Source organism: Mauremys mutica, chromosome 9 (genome assembly GCF_020497125.1).
Source record: "Mauremys mutica isolate MM-2020 ecotype Southern chromosome 9, ASM2049712v1, whole genome shotgun sequence".
NCBI lineage: Eukaryota > Metazoa > Chordata > Testudines > Geoemydidae > Mauremys > Mauremys mutica.
In genome coordinates, this window is record NC_059080.1 from 101,224,362 (window position 1) to 101,242,574 (window position 18,213).

An 18,213-nucleotide genomic window follows, 5' to 3' on the forward strand; every position below is an offset into this window, starting at 1 on the left:
GAGCCACTGTAGCAATGGGTTCTGGCACCGAGAGGAGGGACACACTATCTCTTGTGTTCTGAGACTTGTACGTTGGCCAAATTTGGGCAAATTTTCATGGAGACAGCCAGATGTCACAGCAGCCCCTGCTACCACATTCCAAGACTCTGCTCCAAAGCATGCAGTTGCCAGAGTTTCTCAATGAAACAGTTGTAAGAATTTTTTTTAAACATGGGCAAAACTCTGTATTTTTCCCATTTCAGACTGATGTCCTGTGAAAACAGTAGCAGGGGTTCATGTGATTAAAGACTGTATCATAATGTACACGCCCAAGAGGGGCAAATTAAGGTTGCACAGGCAACCTTAATACTGGCATTTCTTGTCTTTTGAGTGCTTGCCTTTTCAACCTTCATATTCTTTTAACATCTTTTTTGGGGGGGGGATGTAATTATAATATATAATCAACCTGAGACTTGAACCCAGACCTCAAATCTGTGGAATTTCAGAGGGATAAGAACCAAGCCCTTTGATCCAAAACACGTTTCTGGGGTTTTGGTTCTGTGATCCACTTACTGCTTGACCTCTCTACTGAACCTGCAGATGTAGTGCCAGCAATGCTGATTAAATTGTTCTCTGGACACCTGTTCATTAGGAGCAAGGGTGAAGCCACGCAGCTCCGTCCAGCTGGCTATGACCTTTGGTTACTCCAGTTGTAAGCGAAAGGTTTCATTTCTTCCATGAACGTTTCCAGTTGCATGTCTGATATGCAGAGGCATTAACCTCTTATGCTGAGATACTCCATCTTCGCATGGCAAAGACACAGGTAGCAGCCAAGTCGTCTGGGCTCTTGTAAAGCAAAGGTCACCAGCAGAGTTGGGGAAAGACACAGAGAGGCTAGAGGTGAGGGCTGGATGCTACATGTTTTCCTCTAGTTCTCTTTTAACTGAGCTAGAAGATTATGATGACACCCCATCCCACACCCCTCCACCCTCTGGGCCCAGGCGCTTCTCCTCCTAATCTTCGTTGTCTCCACTGAATACTTGTTTAGATCTTCTCCACAGCAAAATGACAGAAAATGCAGCAGTTGCCCTGCTCTGGGCCTGACCCAGAGCCTCTGGAAGCCTGTGGGAGTCTTTCCATTTGTGTCACTGGGCTTTGGGCCGGGCCTGTGTTTCCTCCTCCTCTCACGCGCTCGTTTTGCATTTCCATTTCCCACCACAGCTCCCCTGCCGACAGCCACCTGATCCCCTGGTCTCTTAGTCCCTGAGCCCTCTTGGCCTTCTTCGTTCAGTTCTGAGGGGACAGCCACAGCAGAGCTGGGCCACCTGGCCCTTGGTTGCTAGTCCGTGCTGCGTGGCAGCTACCAGCCGATTGTACTGTGCACATGAATGCTTTACTGAGCTCAGATGGGGTCTGTCTTTCATTGAGCTACCATCCATTTTCTCATGTGAATTTGACTAAGGCTCAATTCAAGGTCAAGTTCCCTGGCCTAGTTTCCAGGAAGAATCTTGGGTGCCCTCTTGACTCCCCACCTAGTCTTTCATCTTTAGACCCTTTGCTTCTAGGTGGTACCGAGTTGTACATGTTGTCACAGCTCACTGCTATGGGCAGATACTCTTCAGCAAATAGCCCTGGGCATAGCCTGCAGTATCCAAGCTGAGAGAAGTGTTTAATTTACCAAGTTCTCGCCATCCGGTTACAGGCACTGTCAGAAACACCGATACCACGTAGTGTCGTCTTGCCCTTCTGCCAAGTAGGTGTATGCTACTGTTCCAACTGGGCGTTTGGCCACTGCATAGATTATAAGCCCAGAAGGGCCCACTGTGATCACGTAGTCTGTCCGCTTGTGTAACACAGGTGATAGGACTTCTCTGAAATCATGGGCAGATAATTCTCCAGTGTCCTTAACCACGATGCCCATCTACCACAGCTTTGGCTGCTGGAACCAAACCTATCAAACCTTTGGGAGTCCTGTGTGTCCCTAGCTAGAAGAGCTGTAACTAACCGAGGTGAGGCAGGAGAAGTGTCCCTGCATCACATCCCCGAGGCTTCTGCTGGGGATGGGATGGGAGGCACTGGGGCTTCCTCCAGCTGGTGGCTTCCGCCAGGGACAGGTCAAGGGCCCGCTCAGGCGGAGGGGCTCCCCTCGTCTTGTGGTTTCTGCTGGGAACAGGGACAGAGTTGGGGAGTGCGGGGTCTTCACCCACCCAGCGCTGCTGCCCGGGAGCAGGGTTGGGGGGCAGGGGCTTCTCCCGTCCCACCTGCCTGGTGGCTTCAGCCAATTTTTTCTGGGGCCCCTGGGCACAGGCCCTGTTGGCACCATGGCTAATCCGCTGCTGCGTGTGGCCACGGCCACCATCGTTGGGAAATCTGCCTGAAGAGATGGGCCTAGAACTCTGATCCTTTAGTTTCAATCACACCTGAGCTGAAGAAGATCTTCACTTAGCAGGCAGCAATCGTAGGTCTGTGATCTCCTCTGCTCCTAGTCATTAGCAGCCAATATTACAGATATACACACCAGGCTAATACATTCAAACCTCACACCCCATGGTTGGGTTCAAAAATGTCTAAGTGCCACATGCATCCAGTTCCCCTTATTTGAGTCTCTTGGATTCAGGCTGCTGATTTGCCCTGGGAATATCCGACGTTTCCTATCTACTCAGGGGGCTGATTTTTTTTTTTCATGCCTCACTACAGTCCTAATAAGGACTGACGAAGTGGGTATTCACCCATGAAAGCTCATGCTCCAATACGTCTGTCAGTCTATAAGGTGCCACAGGACTCTTTGCTGCTTTGACAGATCCAGACTAACACGGCTCCCCCTCTGATACTCAAGTCCTAATAAGTGCATTCATGCTCAAACTTCCTGAGGTGAATGGCACCAAAAGGGCTCAGTCTTGGGGAGATCTTGCTTGTGATTGGGGGCTCAGTATTGTACCCAAGCGGTAAGGCTCTGTTTTAGTCACGGGTATTTTTAGTAAAAGTCATGGACAGGTCATGGGCAATAAACAAAAATTCACGGGCCGGTGACCTGTCCATGACTTTTACTGTAGACCCCTGACTACATCTTGGGTGTTCTGGGGATGCAGCTGGTGCTTGAGGGGGCGCCCCAGGGCTGCTGGGGCTCAGGGGAGTGGGAGGGAGCCACCAGGGCACCTCCTGGTGCCCAGGGGAGGGTTCCGGGGTGCCCGCTGGTGCTCGGGGAGGGGGGTCGTAGAAGTGCCGCTGCTGGCAGGGGCCACCAGGGACCACCACCACTGTCAGGAGGCAGCCTGGGACTGGTGCCGCTGGTCACTGCCAGCCCCAGGGCCACCGGAGCCACTGGCAGGGGACACCCCGTGATCACCGCTGTTGCTGGGAGGGGAGGGGCTGGCCCTGGGGGCAAGCACACCTGCAGTCTGCAGAAGTCCCGGAATCTGTGACCGACTCGCAGCCTTACATTACCAGTCAGCAATGGCACTGGGCTAGTGGTAAGCCGGTCCATTGGCTAAAGCGCCAGAGCTGATTCCTATCCAGCACCCTGGGGGGGAGAAGAGGAATACAAGAACTAGGGGTCACCAAATGAAATTAATAGGCAGCAGGTTTAAAACAAATAAAAGGAAGTTCTTCTTCACGCAGCGCACAGTCAACTTGTGGAACTCCTTACCTGAGAAGGTTGTGAAGGCTAGGACTATAACAATGTTTAAAAGGGGACTGGATAAATTCATGGTGGCTAAGTCCATAAATGGCTATTAGCCAGGATGGGTAAGAATGGTGTCCCTAGCCTCTGTTCGTCAGAGGATGGAGATGGATGGCAGGAGAGAGATCACTTGATCATTGCCTGTTAGATTCACTCCCTCTGGGGCACCTGGCATTGGCCACTGTCGGTAGACAGATACTGGGCTAGATGGACCTTTGGTCTGACCCGGTATGGCTGTTCTTATGTTCTTAATAAAACGAACTCGCTCAGAATCAGCCGAGGAGGCGATTGTCTCCAGTTTGGAGGCTGAGGTCATGCGGGGGAAAACCAGATCGACCAAAACCAGAACGAAGGGCTTGTCTACACTGTCACTTGACAGCACTGCAACTTTCTCGCTTGGGGGTGTGAAAGAAAGAAAGAAAGAAAACCCCACAGCGACGCCAAAGGAAAAGAAAATTGCGCTTTTTCAAAGGGAAAACATGTGATGTCCTTAACGACCAAACAAAAGGGCTTTGATGTGAACATCCAGTTCCAGCTGTGAACAGAACTTTGCTTTCAGATCTTCCACACAGCTTGCGTTCGGCTGGCTCAGCTGTGCTGAAGCCAGGTCAGGCAGCAGCAGCTCCTCCCCTAGCCAAGGGCAGATGGAGCAGCCGCGGTGTGGGGATCTCCCGGCCCAGTTCTCCCCCCGGCATGCCGATTTTATTCTAGTGGCCCAGAGCCACGGCCTGCCTCCTTCCTTCCTCAGTATCTTTCCTGCCCAGAAAAGGTGCAGCTTTGCTGGAAGGGATGTCTAGGGTGGTGTGTTTCTTTCCCTGGTCTGTAACGAGGGACTCTCGCCGATCAGTTCAACTGGGGGAGGGGTCTGAAATGCATGTGTAGCCTACCACCACAGCTGATGCATGCAAATAGAAAGCCAGCTGCACGGGGGCTGCAAAACAGGGCACTACCTTCCATGGAAACTTACGAGGTAACACATTGCACCCTGCCGTTACCTCCCCTGAAACAGAAACCGCTATAGGTGCATTCATCTTTGAGCAACCTAGAACATTATAATCTGTGTTCTGGGTAGAAATATGGGAATTTTATACTGGAGCAGACTCCAGTCTGGTATCCTGGCTCTGCAGTAGCTGGTAACATACTTTGGATGAAAATTATGTCATGTCCCCACCCCTCCCCTCATAATGCACCGGGCTAATTGTGCAATACCAAACAAGATGGTGGGGGGTGCTTCCTTCCTGACCCCAGTGGTGATTGGCTGATGCCCTGAAGTATGAGGTTAGATAACACTTCTCTTTGCTCTCGTAGCTACAGAGATTATTAATGACTATAAAATGATCCAGCCAAGTATTTGACTTGGTGACATTCAGTGGCAGTGAATCCTGCAGGTTGGCTGTATGCTGGGGGGCCGGGAAGAATATTTTTCTTTATGCTTAGGAGGAAGACGTAAATGCCACATAACGATGCTAACTGTGCAACGCTATCCCACCCGGATGGGGAAGGATTTCTTCCTGATCCCACATGGCAATCAGCTGATCCCCCCGGCAGCATGAGGATTGTGTTTCGGTCAATCACTTTTGTTCATATGGTTTCACTGGGTTTTGAAATATGTTTGTTCTAATTGTTACCGTACTGGTGCCCGTGGAGGGTGCTGGGCTGCTAACCCTGGAGAACGAAGGCCTCCGTACAGCCCCATCAAAGGCAGCAGCCGTGCAAGCTGTCCCTCCACCACCCTGGCATTGGGCCTCAGGGGCAGGGCAGTTTGGTCTCCATGGCCCAGCCAGTCCTTGACCTCCCTGAGCAGACTGCTGAGAAAGAGGCCAGTGGGTACCAATTGAACCGTGACGTGGATTTTTGTGACGTGGAACCCTTGGCCACTTGGACTGAGGCCACCAAACTATTTCCCGCCAGCTGCTGGAGGAGCTTTTGGTCTCCACCAGCCTAGGCTGATTCCAAACCATAAACCTGAGGAGAACATATAAGCTGCATGGCTCACGGTCTAGACAAGGCAGGAACCATTCAAGTCCAGAATACACCAAATACACAGTCTATGAAGCTCCAGCAAAATTACAACCACTGACACAAACTCTCCAAGCTGACATCTTTCTCATCTTGCTCTGACATATGATTTCCAAGGAATATAATTTCCAAGGTGTAAACTCCCCTCCTCTGACTGAATTTACCTGCTGGCTGTCAGCTAACAAGAGCGGCAATTGTCAGGACTGATATTGCTGTTTGTATCATCAGACGATTACAAGCCTGTCTACGATTCATAATTTGACTAACAACTCAAGACAATTATTATTACTATTATTATTTCTCCCTGGCAAACAAATCCCACAGCTACTTTCTCCTGGCATCCGCTCCAATTTTCTCTGGAAAGCCAAATATCTTTTTTTCAACATTTCAGCCATACTCCCCCACATCTTGCTAACTTTACAGTCCCCCATGGCATCTGTGTGCAGTGAACTGAGCTGTTGAGACTAAATGTAATTTGCAATCAAGCTTCTGTTAACATACAAATGTACCGGCTGGTCTCCTGCAATATGGATTCTCATTCTGTCTAGCATACGGTAGCATTAAATCCAGTCCATGTGATGTCTCTTCTTACCATGTTGTCAATCCTGGTGGAGTGGAGAATCCTAAAACAAGCACATGAGAAACATATTTTGGGATTCGGCTCCTCTGACAGAGCTTGACGGGAGCTGTCCAAAGAGATACCTTGTGCCTTGAAAGTAACTAGCTCTGTCAGCCGTCTAAAGCAGGGTCATGAAACCGATTCAAACACTGATGCAAAAGCCGTGTACTTCCTGAGCCAGGTACCGCATAGGGAGAAGGGGCGAGGAGGGCTAGATGCGAGTTCATTATTGACAAGTTAAAAAGCTGGAAGCTGCTTCCCCTTCTGCCAGGCTTGATTCAGGAGTACCTGGCCTAGTCTGGGGCACAAAGCCAATATTTACATAAAGACTTGAAATAAATGTAGGTTAAACAGGGAGAAATACATCTGACGAGGCAAAAAAGGCTTTTATCCACTAAGCAGATATATGAATGTCATTCCAGTTCTGACTCTTTGTAGGATGCTTACAAAAATCTCTTCCTTCCCATTGCCTTGTGAGCTGTTTTATATTTTATTTTGCATCATTAGCGTCGTTAATAATTCAGCGTGTTTTCTCACTCTCTGCTCTGACGGGCCTTCTCCGCCATTCACTCTCTCTGGAGCTCAGAGGGGTTTCTGCCTTGGCCAAAGAGATGTGAGCTGGATCCTGTGAGATGAGCCCAAACTAAGAGCTCTCCTTCTGTCCCGTCCCAACCTCGCTCTGAAATGTGGGGGACACTGGCATCTGAAGCTGAACTTTGCAGTTCAGCCCCGGTCCTCAATGCTGCATGAAAAATCTTGGCTCCACTAATCTGTACTCCTGTTACGGAACTACGAGTTCTTCTTTGGCGACCTGAATCTTCCCCTTTGGAGAGCCTTGCAGTTAAAATCTTGGCCCAAGTGCCAATGAGATGTTTGTGTCTAGCAGCCCCCAAGTCAGGACAGCATCCTTTAGCACCAGCTTCAGTCTCAATGACATCACCCGGCTTTAAACATGAGCGTAAAGTTATGCATGTGTTTCATGAGTATATTGGCTGAACCATGTGCTTCCGTAATTTCCTCACTTGGAGCCTTAGCACACTTAACTGTGAACCACTGTAAGCTGTGGGTGGGTTTCTCCTTGCTCACAGGGGGTCACTTTGGGCTGTGTAGCATGAGGCTAGCCCTTGTTGGTCAGATTGAGGCTGGGTGATGTGACTGCAGAATGCAGTTCTTAGCCGTACAAATGTCTATGACACACCCTTCTTTTTTGAGAGGTATTAAGTGATTTGCCTCAATAGCATTCACACAGGCTCTGTCCCAGTTATTTGTTTCTCTGGTAATCATCCACATATTTATGTAAGAAGAAAAATGCATCAGAATAACTGTGGTTTTGCAAAGGAAATAACTGAAGAGAGAGCATCTGAAGAGGGAAGAGAAGGATTTTTTAAAAAGGCATTTTCTTTGTTATGAATCTCCATCTGCAGGTTGCGTGGTCTGAAATCTTTACCTTTGCAGGACCCTGGCCCCCTGCCTCAGTTGTGTAGGATGGACAAAAGCAGCACCCCTGAGGTGCTTGACATGGAAAATATCGGCCGACCTCAGCCCCCACATGTTTGCTTGCTCTGCCTGGCAGAGTCCAGCGTCGATGCCTTGGATTTCTGCCCAGACTACCCTCCCAGCCCTAAAAAGCCAGTGGCCTGTTTTTCAGAGGTGCTGAGTACTCGTAGTTCCCATGGACGTTGACTGCTGTCCTAGCAGTTCTGCCCAGCTGTGGGTGCTTAGCATCTCAGGCTGCTTGTGTGCCTATCCCCTGTGGCACTCATCTGAAAGAGCCCCTGGTTATGTCGTACCCTTGTTATTATAAGTGGGCACCTCTCAGAGTGGAGGCTCTAGGGCAGAGCTGCCGGTACTTGGCCTGGTACTTCAACCTTGTGACACTGGCTTTGGCTGCCAGAATCTGAACGGCCCAACAGAACCACTTTCCACGATGAATTCTGGGTCCTGCCTCTGTTCTGGCCTCAGTGACCCACCATTGCCTGCTTCCAATTCAGCTGAGCATGCTCTGATTGATAGCGGAGGTTAGGCTGGTCCAAACCCCACCCATGGAAAGCCTTTCCTGGGGCACAATGGGGTGTGTTCACTTGTCATCTGTGCATGTCAGGACCAATCCTGAGCTAATCCCACAAGGTTTGGAGACTGAGATTGGATGAGCAGCCTGAGGTCCCTGATCCCCCTTCAAACGCTGAGCTGATGGCTTCTGAGTGGCCTGGGAAACTTGCACATGTCTGCCCAGTCCCTAGAGGACACTGGCAAATTCGCCACTGGAGCTGCTACTAATTGGAATCTTTTAGTCTGCAGTCTCAGCAGGGAGGCCGAGAGGTGACTGAGATAGGACGAATAAACTCCCGTCTCACTCCTAGGAGTGGTTGCTGCAGGACGGCTACTTTGGTGGAACATTTCCGCTGCTGCATTCCATGCTGTACCAGTCCTCTTGGGCAGAAAAGTTCATCGGTTTTTGGACTGCCAGCCCAGCTTCTTTCACTAGCACTAATTGCACTGAAAACCTCATAGAAAGAGAAGCACTGTGTGGACAATAGAAAGGGATTAAAATGCTGACATTCACCTGCCTGCATTAAAGCATGATGCAATGAAAAATGAAGAAGCATGTATAGAGGAAGTGGATTATGGGCCAGGAATTCCAGGAGTTTAAACTCGGGACTTTCTAAAGAGCCAGTGAATTTGGAAAGGGGAAGTTAGATGCAGACTCCTGGAGAAAGGGGAATCAGATAATAGATAATGACATTGCTAAAGAAGAACAGTACTGGTTATAGCAAAAGGCTGGTGCTTCTTCCCTATGTGATATCATCAAGGAAAACCACTTACGGTCCTGATCCAAAGCCCATTGCAGTTGGTGGAAAGACCTCAACTAACATCAGTGGGTTTTGGTGGAGACCGTAGGATTACATCACCAATTCTCCCAATCCAACATGTTTCAAAGCAATTTATAAAAATGCCTCCAAAAACGTGTTGGAGCGCACGTGGAGGAAGAGGAGATGTACTTTCATGTCTGGTAGGACTCCCCTAAGGTGCAGTTATTCTTGGAATAAATGTTTAAGATCACAGGAACTAAGCAGCCAGTGGATACATTCATTCTCTTATGGGGACTTACAGGGTAAGTGCCTGTAAATGCCACTTTGACCTCCTATCTTTTGGTGTCCACCAGATGCTCTATGGCTGGATTTTGGAAGAAGAAATCCCTTCACCCAGAAGTTTCTTCCTAGCTCTGTAGACTCCGAGGCACTAGTGGTGGAGAATTATTGGACAGCCAAAGATCAAGATCTTCTGACTTATATACAACCTAGCGTCTGTTTACAGAAGATGAAGGAAAGGACATCTCCATAGTAACCTGCAAAGCAGGCAAGGGTACATCTTCTATTGTGAGCTGATCTTCAATATACTGATATGTCAATTCAAAAAAAAAAAAAGAGTATTGTCTGGATCTGTAACTTCTATTACAAACCTTAGGAAAGACATACAGACCTATGCTCTTAAGAGCTGGCTTGACTGAGAAAGGGAGGATTCCTTCTTTCTTCCCTTCATTCATTTTTCATGTCTGAAAATCAGAAGCTAAAATGAAATCTGAACAGGCCTCAGTTGCCATCACCTCTAACTATCTGCGAACATTTTGGTCTGCTCGTCCATTGTTTGATTAGGGCAGCAGCAGGGTAGAGTAGGTGGAGGTGCTGGCTACACTATGAGATTGTGTTCACTGCCTCAGTGAGCCTGAGTGACTCTGCCGGAGCTCGGCCGGCTGGAGTGAGAGTGGCCATGCTGGGAAATCATGCTCAAGCTACACGGTGTTTGGATTAGCAGAGTGATTGAATTAGCATCTGGTGAGTAACGCTAACTTGGGTTTGTGGTCTGCAGCTGCATCCCCCTTGCATTTCTAGTTCTAGCATTAGCTTCAAACCCCCCCCCCCCGCCCCAAACCAGCCAGCTAGCTCAGATGTAGACCCCACTTCATAGGCGCTAGAGATTTTTGTGTATGGACAGGAATCGGGATAGAGGTGCCACTTGAGTTATACCTCGAGCTACCACCAGGGGCGTAGCCAGATTTTCAGTGTAGGGGGAGCAAACATAAAAAAGGCGCCCCCCTTGGCTCCTCCTCTGGCCACGCCCCCTTGGCTCCTCCCATTTCCCCCCCAGATTAACCCTGGGACCGGCTCAGGACTCCTGCGGGCTTCCCGGGGGTGCGGATACCCCCCCTCCCCCCCCGCGGTCCCGCGCGCTCCTGCCCAGCGCGCTCTGGAGGTATCCCCCGCCGGGCTGTGCCACCTGGCCCCACCCATGGGGTCCCGTCCCCCCCGCCCCAGACTCCAGGCTCCTGCGCTGTGCCAGAGCCCCCACCCCCCCGCGTCCAGACAGCACAGCCTGTGCCCCTGCCCTGCGGGCCCAGCCCTGGGGAGCCTCTCACCCGGACCCCCCAGTGCAAGGCACCGGACCCCCCCCAGCTCACCTTCCGTCCTACGCCGCCGCCTGTCCCCGGCCTGCTCCCGGCGCTCGGCGCGCTCCATGCGGGGCTCACCAGCCAGGCGGCCTTAAAGGCGCAGGGGCCCTTTCGCCTCCCCCAGCCCGCTGCATTAGCAGGGGGCGGGGAGTGCTTGGCTGCCGAGCCCTGAGCCGAGGAGCCGGCCCCCTCGCTCCTCCGCGCTGGCCTGCCACCCCCCCACGGCTCCTCCGGCTGCGCTGATGGCAGCGCCGGCCAGCAGGTGCTGCTTCCGCGCCTGCCGCCCTGAGGGGAAGCGGCAGCTTCCTCTTAACCCCGCTAGCTACACTATTGGCTACCACTGCAAGGTATGCTGTTTTATATAGTGATATCTCAGTAGTACATGGCAGATGCGTAGAATCATGGAAATGTAGGGCTGGAAGGGATCTCGAGAAGTCATCTAGTCCATCCCGCTGGCTGACACAGGGTTAAGCATCCCTGGGTATAGCTTGGAATCTCACCAATGGGAAGAACTGGACATTAAGTCAGATGATTGAGCTAAGTGACTGGGGTGCCAAGATAGAAGGGGCATTTGCATTCCTTCCGTATGAGAATCAAGTTTTGCTTAAAGCGTTACGAGCAAACTAAACAGCAGTTTATTCTCAATACAACATGCTCAGTACTTTGAACTTCAAAGGAGTTGGGATTTGTGCTGGGAAAACTTCAGCAGCTCTGGAGTTGCAGTTCATACAAATACCCTAAAGTTCAGCTGCTTATTGGGATCTCTGCAAACCTGGGCTTGGAAATCTAGAGAGAGCACGTTTTCCTCACCAGATTTCTGGGGCTCTGCTCCTGGTTGGGTTGGAAACAGCCTAGTGCTTGACAGCCTGGCAGACAGAGATGGAAATGAAAAATAACATGGGAAATAAATTCAACTTTTTTTTTAAACCTCAGAAAAAGTTTAACTCCAGCTTGGGCTGAGTTGAGGGGACAAGATTTGTGGGACACGTTAGCCAAGAAGATTCCTTAATGCCAAGTTTTATTTTCAAGTGTTTAGAAGGAGTGGAGAAGCCAAAGGAGAATTCGGTAATGTCTCTCAATCCATCCTTCTTTATGCATTTCCCACTCTGCGCCTGTTTTGCTGCATTGCCTCTTCCACTTGGAGCAGCCGCGTCAGTCTTTGCTCTCCCTTTGCCAGCAGTAATCCTGCAATAATCAATAATCCTCAAACTGCTGCCATCTGCTTTCTGGAGCAGGGCTGATTTTTAAACATCCAAACTCCTGTCAGAAAGGAGCGTGTCAGGACGCAGCGTGCGCAATGGAATGGTGTGCTGGTGATGAAGCAATCCGACCTAGGTGTCCTGGAGTAGGTAAATGGGAATGTGATTAGGAAACATCTAATAATATCCCTGCCTGTCTGTCTTAAAAAAAAGAAAAAAGGCACATTTCCTCAGGGGTATCAATCAGCTTTGTCTCTGGAACAAAATGTACTTCCGTTTTGACACGCACAGCATGGTGCTATCAGCTGCCATTTGCTGCCACCGGATGGCCAAACGAGTTATGGCAGCAAGAGGGTGCAGACGTTTACCTTCGCCTGGGATCCCACCTTGTGGAAGGAACAGAGATCATGCATATTTGGCAGCATCCATCTGATAGGTGGGAGAGCTCCAGATCACTTCCTGGTGGTTGCAGGGAGGGCGGACGGTCTCCTTGGGTCTCCCACCTGCTGTGTATGCAATCCTGAGCTGGTGGTGTGACTCTCCTGCTAGTATTTCCAACAGTGACCTGTGCGCCTTGTTCCCTTCGATGTTGAGCGCTGTTTTCGGCTGCTCCGCCGTCCTCACCACTCACCCAGGAGGCACAGAGCAGCGCAAGCAGCCCCACGGAGCCCTGCATTCTTGCTGCCGATGCTGCACTGGTGGCTCTCCCTGTAACTTGCCCCTTGATCTCCACTCCCAGCGCTGGCAGCAGGACTGGAGTGCGGGGCTCCGGGGCTCAAAGTGTAAGAACTATGCACTCCAGTGAGGTGTTCCTAGGGCCTGGTGACTGCCCTGCCTGGAGGCGATGCCCCTGCTCCCTGTGCTGGCAGAGCAGTGGTGTCTCCCGCATGCCACTTGACAGCATTTTGTTCTTCTATCTCGATCCCAGCATCCCGTTTCAGCTGCCCCCGAGTGGGGGTAGGGAACAATATGTAGGGCCGGTCCCCATCCGGAGCCTGCTGTCATTAGATTAGCACTTGTAACCAATCTCACTTCCTCCCGTTTGTCCTTCATTGTCAACTGCAGCTCCCGTGCCATCCCCGCTGGGTAGAAAGTCAAGTTCAATGAAAGGCAAGGGGAGGCTGAGTGCCAGGGAGAGCCTCCTCTACAACAGTGTCCAATCTAAAAATACACGAGAGAGGGTGCGTGAACGGGGTGTCCTTATCGCTTGTGTTAGCCGTGCCTCGCTCTGCTGGGCGAGTGATGTTCTAGTCCTCCCCCATCCGCGATGATTTGTTATTTCCACCGGGGCAGAGGCTAGGAACCTCATCCAAGGACCAGGCCCTGCTGTCTTGGGTACTGTACAGTCATGTAATGAAGAAGTCAGTCCGTGTCCCAAAGAGCTCAGAATCTACATATCAGACAGGATGTGAGAAATGGATGAAACGGACAGAGGGGAGGTAGTTGGGTTAGGAGGAGATAACCAGAAAGTGAACGGAGTTAAGCAGAAGTTGATCCTTCTGGCCTCTCCTGAGTCAGCCTTTGTTCCACTGCAGCGATGATCTTTCTTTGCCAGCTGCTCTGATGATCTGATTCCTCCCTCGCTGATGCCACCCTGCCTGCTGTAACTCACTCATACTCCTGTCCTTGTCCCTCAAGGCTCCGCACAACCCTGGACCGGCCTGTCTCTTGTATCTCATTCTGCAAGGTCTTCCTCTCCCTTCCCAATACCACCAGCAATTCCAGTCGCAGTTCTCCCTTCGTTCCCTTCTCCATGCTCCACCTTGTTGTCCCCCGCACCAGGGATGACCTGTCGGTCCCGATGTGCCACACCCTTTCAGATCCCTCCTAGGGACTCACTTCCTCTTCAGTGCCCACAAACACTGACACGCTATAATTATTATTGCGTAATTATGGTAGTGCTCCCCAGGTGCTTTCCGAACCCATAAAGCGGGAAGGTCTCTGCATCTGTACCTCTGCGCTTTACTGGATGGAATCGTGTGGACCTATCTATATTCATAGACTTTTAAGGCCAGAAGAGACCATTATGATCATCTAGTCTGACTTCCTGCGTAACACAAACCATGTGACTTCCTTGTATTAATTCCTGCTTTCAGTTCAATTACTCTGTTTAAACTAGAGCAAGCCTTTTAGAAAAACATCGAGGCTTGATTTCAAAATTGCCCGTAATGGAAAAACACTACAGCGCTTGGTAAGTTGTTCCTGTAATTAATTACTCTTGCTGTTAAAAATGTGTACCTTTTTTCCAGGCTGAATGTGTCTAGCTTTAGCTTCCAGCCTTCTGATCTTGTTAGACCTTGGTATAGGTGGAGATGGATGAAAAACAGGATGAATCTTTCATAAAAATGTTTGTGAAATGTCACTCATTTTTTAACTGAAATGTGCAATTTTGATAAGAAATTTTGAAACTTCAGAGTTTTCAACCAACCACAGAGCTGGTTTAAAAAAAATAATGAAATTTTGGTGAAAGTTTTGTGACAATTTTGACCTGTATTTTTTTTCATCAACATTTCTAAATGTTTCAACCGGCTCCACTCATCTGTCCATCCTCTCTCCTAGCAGAGCACCTGGCTGTCCCACCTTGTACCATCCTCCTCCCAGACCTGAGACCAGCTAAGTAGGGCTGGCACTTGAAGGTGGATGTGCAGCGCCTAGTGAGGACAGCAAACGGGGCTGTTTATTGATGCATTTATGACAGTTGATGCAACTGAGCCGGGGAGCAGAATTCTGCTTGGATAAAATTTCAGGACCTTTCCAGGTGTTTTGCTTTATATATTGTCCTCTCCCCACTCTGTATTTCCGAGGAAGAGCTTTGGGGCCTGGTAGGAAACACCAGACCTCTGGCCGGATTCCAAATCCCCTTACACTTTGGGGTGTTTGGATCCAGGGTTTCCTTTCAGGCCTGTGCCTGTTTGAAATGCTCTGTAAAATACCACAGCAGAAAACGCCTGAGGAAGGGTAACGTGTAGAAGTGACTAAATGAGCCTAGAGCCCATTTTCAGAAGGGACTTAGGCACTTTTTGAAATCGTTACCCCTGAGCTCCATTAACTTTCAATGAGAGTTAGGTGCCCACGTGCCTAAAGCCACTGTTGAAAATGGCACTGAAGTGCTGTGGCAAATGTTACCCGGGGAGTTTGTGATGGCTGCCGATCCCAGGAAGTGTGCTGTCCCCGTCCTGTCTGCTGTAATGTCGGCCTCTAGAACTAAAACCATGAGTCTCTCTCTGCTGCTTGGACTGAAGAGCCGGGCTGTGTGGCTGGGGCGGTAACAAACTCTTATCTTCTGTGGCTTGAGCCCAGGGCAGGGGGACTAGCATAGACTGACTCTGAGCCATGGGACACATGTCCAGTAGTCCCAGTATCTCCTCTGCTACGGGCTGGCTGTGTGCAGCAGTCACAAAGCGGCCACTCCTTCTAAGGCAAACAGAGGGAAATCAGCTGCACCCAAGTCCTACCCTGTCCATTTAGAAAACGTTTTCACTCAGCAGCTGCGCGAGCCGACAAATCCCCAGAGCCCTAAAGGCAGAGTGAGAGAAGGACAAACGCCCCTCGCCGGCTTTGGGGTGTCTAAACGGACAATAGCACCCACCCGGTTCCTCTCAGTCAGCAGCAGCTGAACTTCCTGAAATCCGATCTGAATCCTTCCCTGACTGGCTGGCAGAGGGAGAGCAAGATTCCTGCAGCAGCTCACCTGAGGCAGGTAAGCTCCCACTGTGGAGTTCTCTGTGCTGCGAGCTTCCAGCAGCAGAGGTCGAGAGGTAGGAGAAGTGGGAGCGGGGTGTATATGACAGCTGGAAACCCAGGAAGTCTTTGCCTTCCATGCCACAGCTGCTGTGTGACTGGGAAAGCCATCTTTCTTGTTGCAGGGCCTCTCTGGTTAATCTTTCCTCTGCTGCACCTTACAGGGACAGTCACTTGATTCCTGTAAAACCCACGACACCATTCTAGCCTTAGCCTTGTTTTAAACTAGACAAACCACTTTGTCAGACTGGGTGAGATTCACAAGCAGGCCCGTAGGCAGCATTTCAGTTAAGGAGGAAGAACCCAGTTCCTCAAATGCCAAGGAGACAAGGTATTTGAAGGGACTTAACTAACGAAATGAGGTGAGGGAAAGAACAGGCGCTAAGGAGCTGGGGGAGAGAGAGAGAACTTCCTCCGTCAGAACCTTCTGCAGACACGTTTTCATCGTTTTTTTTTCTGCCACAAATGCTTGTTTGCGCCGCTTGCCTGACCCTTTGCTCTTCCGAGAGTCTGTGCTGCCGTCAAAGCCTTTCTCGGGCTATTCAGCAGAGAGAGGCTGGTAGTGATCTGCGTGGGGTTCTTTCTTTAGACACGAGCTTTTGTTTGAAAAATCTCCTTTTCTTGAGGAGTGCTTGGATTTACAAACACTATCCCCCTTCTATCTAGGGACATATCTGCCCTCTCCATCATTAATACGTTTATCCTCCCAACACCCTGTGGGGTAAGGAAACACAGGTGGGGAAATGAGGCACAGAGAGGGGAAATGGTGTACCCAAGCTTACACGAGGAGTTTGCGGCAGAGCCAGAAGTTGAATTCGGATCCCCCAGGCTACTGCTTTAGTATCAGCCTTCTGAACACCATTGCATTCCACACTGCCATTCTCAGGCCCAGGAAAGCCTGGTTTAAAAGCAGATTGCATGGTCCGTGGCTCATGTGAAATGAGGTGTGGTGGTTTCAGACTAGTTCTTCATCATACTGATCTTTGTGCTGAAGGCCCCTGATTTAGTACGATATGCTGGGACAGTGCCGTGAGATTCTTTCACCGCAAATCCCATCCAACTGGCCAGTTTTCAGGCTTGTGCTGAGTTTCAGAGACGCCTCAAAAGTCGACTGCCTGATTCCATGCCTCAGATAGGGGAGCAGAGCTGGATTTGGTAGCTGTGTCTAAGTCCTGCTGCCTCCGGAAGCCCTTCTGTATTTTGGGTACGTTCCAGGCAAAGTGATCCCCCGGGGGACTGAAACTGATGAACCTTGTTCCATATATTTCTGTAATCCAAAACCTCCTTCATTCACACTCTCATATGGAGAAGGTTGGGTGTGTGAAGTTACTACGTGACGATGAAAAAATACTGGGTCATTATTCCCTGCTGGGTAAATAGTTTTGGCAGGTTATTTTATCCTCTTCATTGTACTGAAATGAACCGGCTGGTGTGTATTTGTATCACCACATTCTACTGGATGGTACCAGAACTGTTTAATTGTGTGTCCTAGGCCCTACACCAGACACTGCCTCTGATGATTCTCTCTTCACTCAGGTGGCGTGGGCCTTGTGCTTTTAGAGCAGGAGAATTTGAGTTCTATCTCATCTGCTGCCATGAACTTCCAAGCGGTCATGCTATGCAGCGAAGAAAGAAGCAGGAAGTCCTGTGGGTTTGCCACTCTCTGTCGTATTCCCTAGAACCTGGGGATAAGTTGTTCCTGGGTGAACAGCACTGAGCTATCACATCAATTTAAGCTGACCTGAACCTTCCCTTCTCAGCACACACCTTCAGGACTGAGAATGCACCTCATTCCCAAGGGCTCTCTGCCTGACAATTCATGTTCTCATTGAAGGGCCCAGCGTTGAGGTCTGGATCTTGATGCGCGTCAATGGACAATGTCCTCCTCCCCGATGTGTGCGGGCCACTAGCTGCAGCCATGTCAGATGGAGTCTCTGAGCGGCAGGAGGAGGGTTGTCTCTGGGTTTAACTGTAAATCAATGATGCTGAGCTAATCAGTGGCACATGCAAATGATGGAGTGCCAGGACTGCGGTTCCAGGGCATGTTTGCATGCACACATGATGACTCCCCTACTCCCCAATTTCAACTTTCTGAATGCAAAATGAATTGCAAATCTGCAATGGCCAACAACAGCCACTAGGTGGCATTTTGTGTTGTATATCCCAGTGCTTCTCCAGTTCTGTCAGTCTGCGCCTGGTGTTGCCAATCTTGGTAATTTTTCTCAAATAGTTCTACTTTTGAAAAGCCTTGGTGACAAAAATTCTTGGTGACTTTTTGGGCTACCAATTACTTTCTTGTGGCTAAATCTGGGAGATTTTTATGTAGATCTCTGCTGCTCCCCAGTCCCTGACTATGCGCTGCCACCTGGTGGCTGTTCAAATGAGCAGCCACTGAGATGCAAGTGCCGCTGGACCAACTCCACATCTCCCAGCCAGCAGAAGCCACATGGCAAATGCGCCCTAGGAACAGAGCCCTGCTGGCTGCAGCAAAGTGGAGCTTCTTGTTGGCTGCAGGATGTATCCAGTCAGA

General features: G+C 50.1%; 1 protein-coding gene across 2 annotated transcripts in view; it reads left to right on the forward strand.

The window, feature by feature from the left end:
- Positions 1–18,213, forward strand: part of TPRG1 (tumor protein p63 regulated 1) — a 103,821-nt gene that overhangs the window by 18,392 nt on the left and 67,216 nt on the right. Inside the window, exons 1-2 of one of the 2 annotated variants that reach the window (XM_045029481.1) lie at positions 14,615–14,700; positions 15,431–15,642. The exons of the other annotated variant lie outside the window; for it this stretch is intronic. The gene's annotated coding sequence lies outside the window, so the exon portion shown is untranslated. Of the gene's footprint in view, positions 1–14,614; positions 14,701–15,430; positions 15,643–18,213 lie in introns of those variants that run through there. 2 annotated transcript variants of the gene reach the window in all.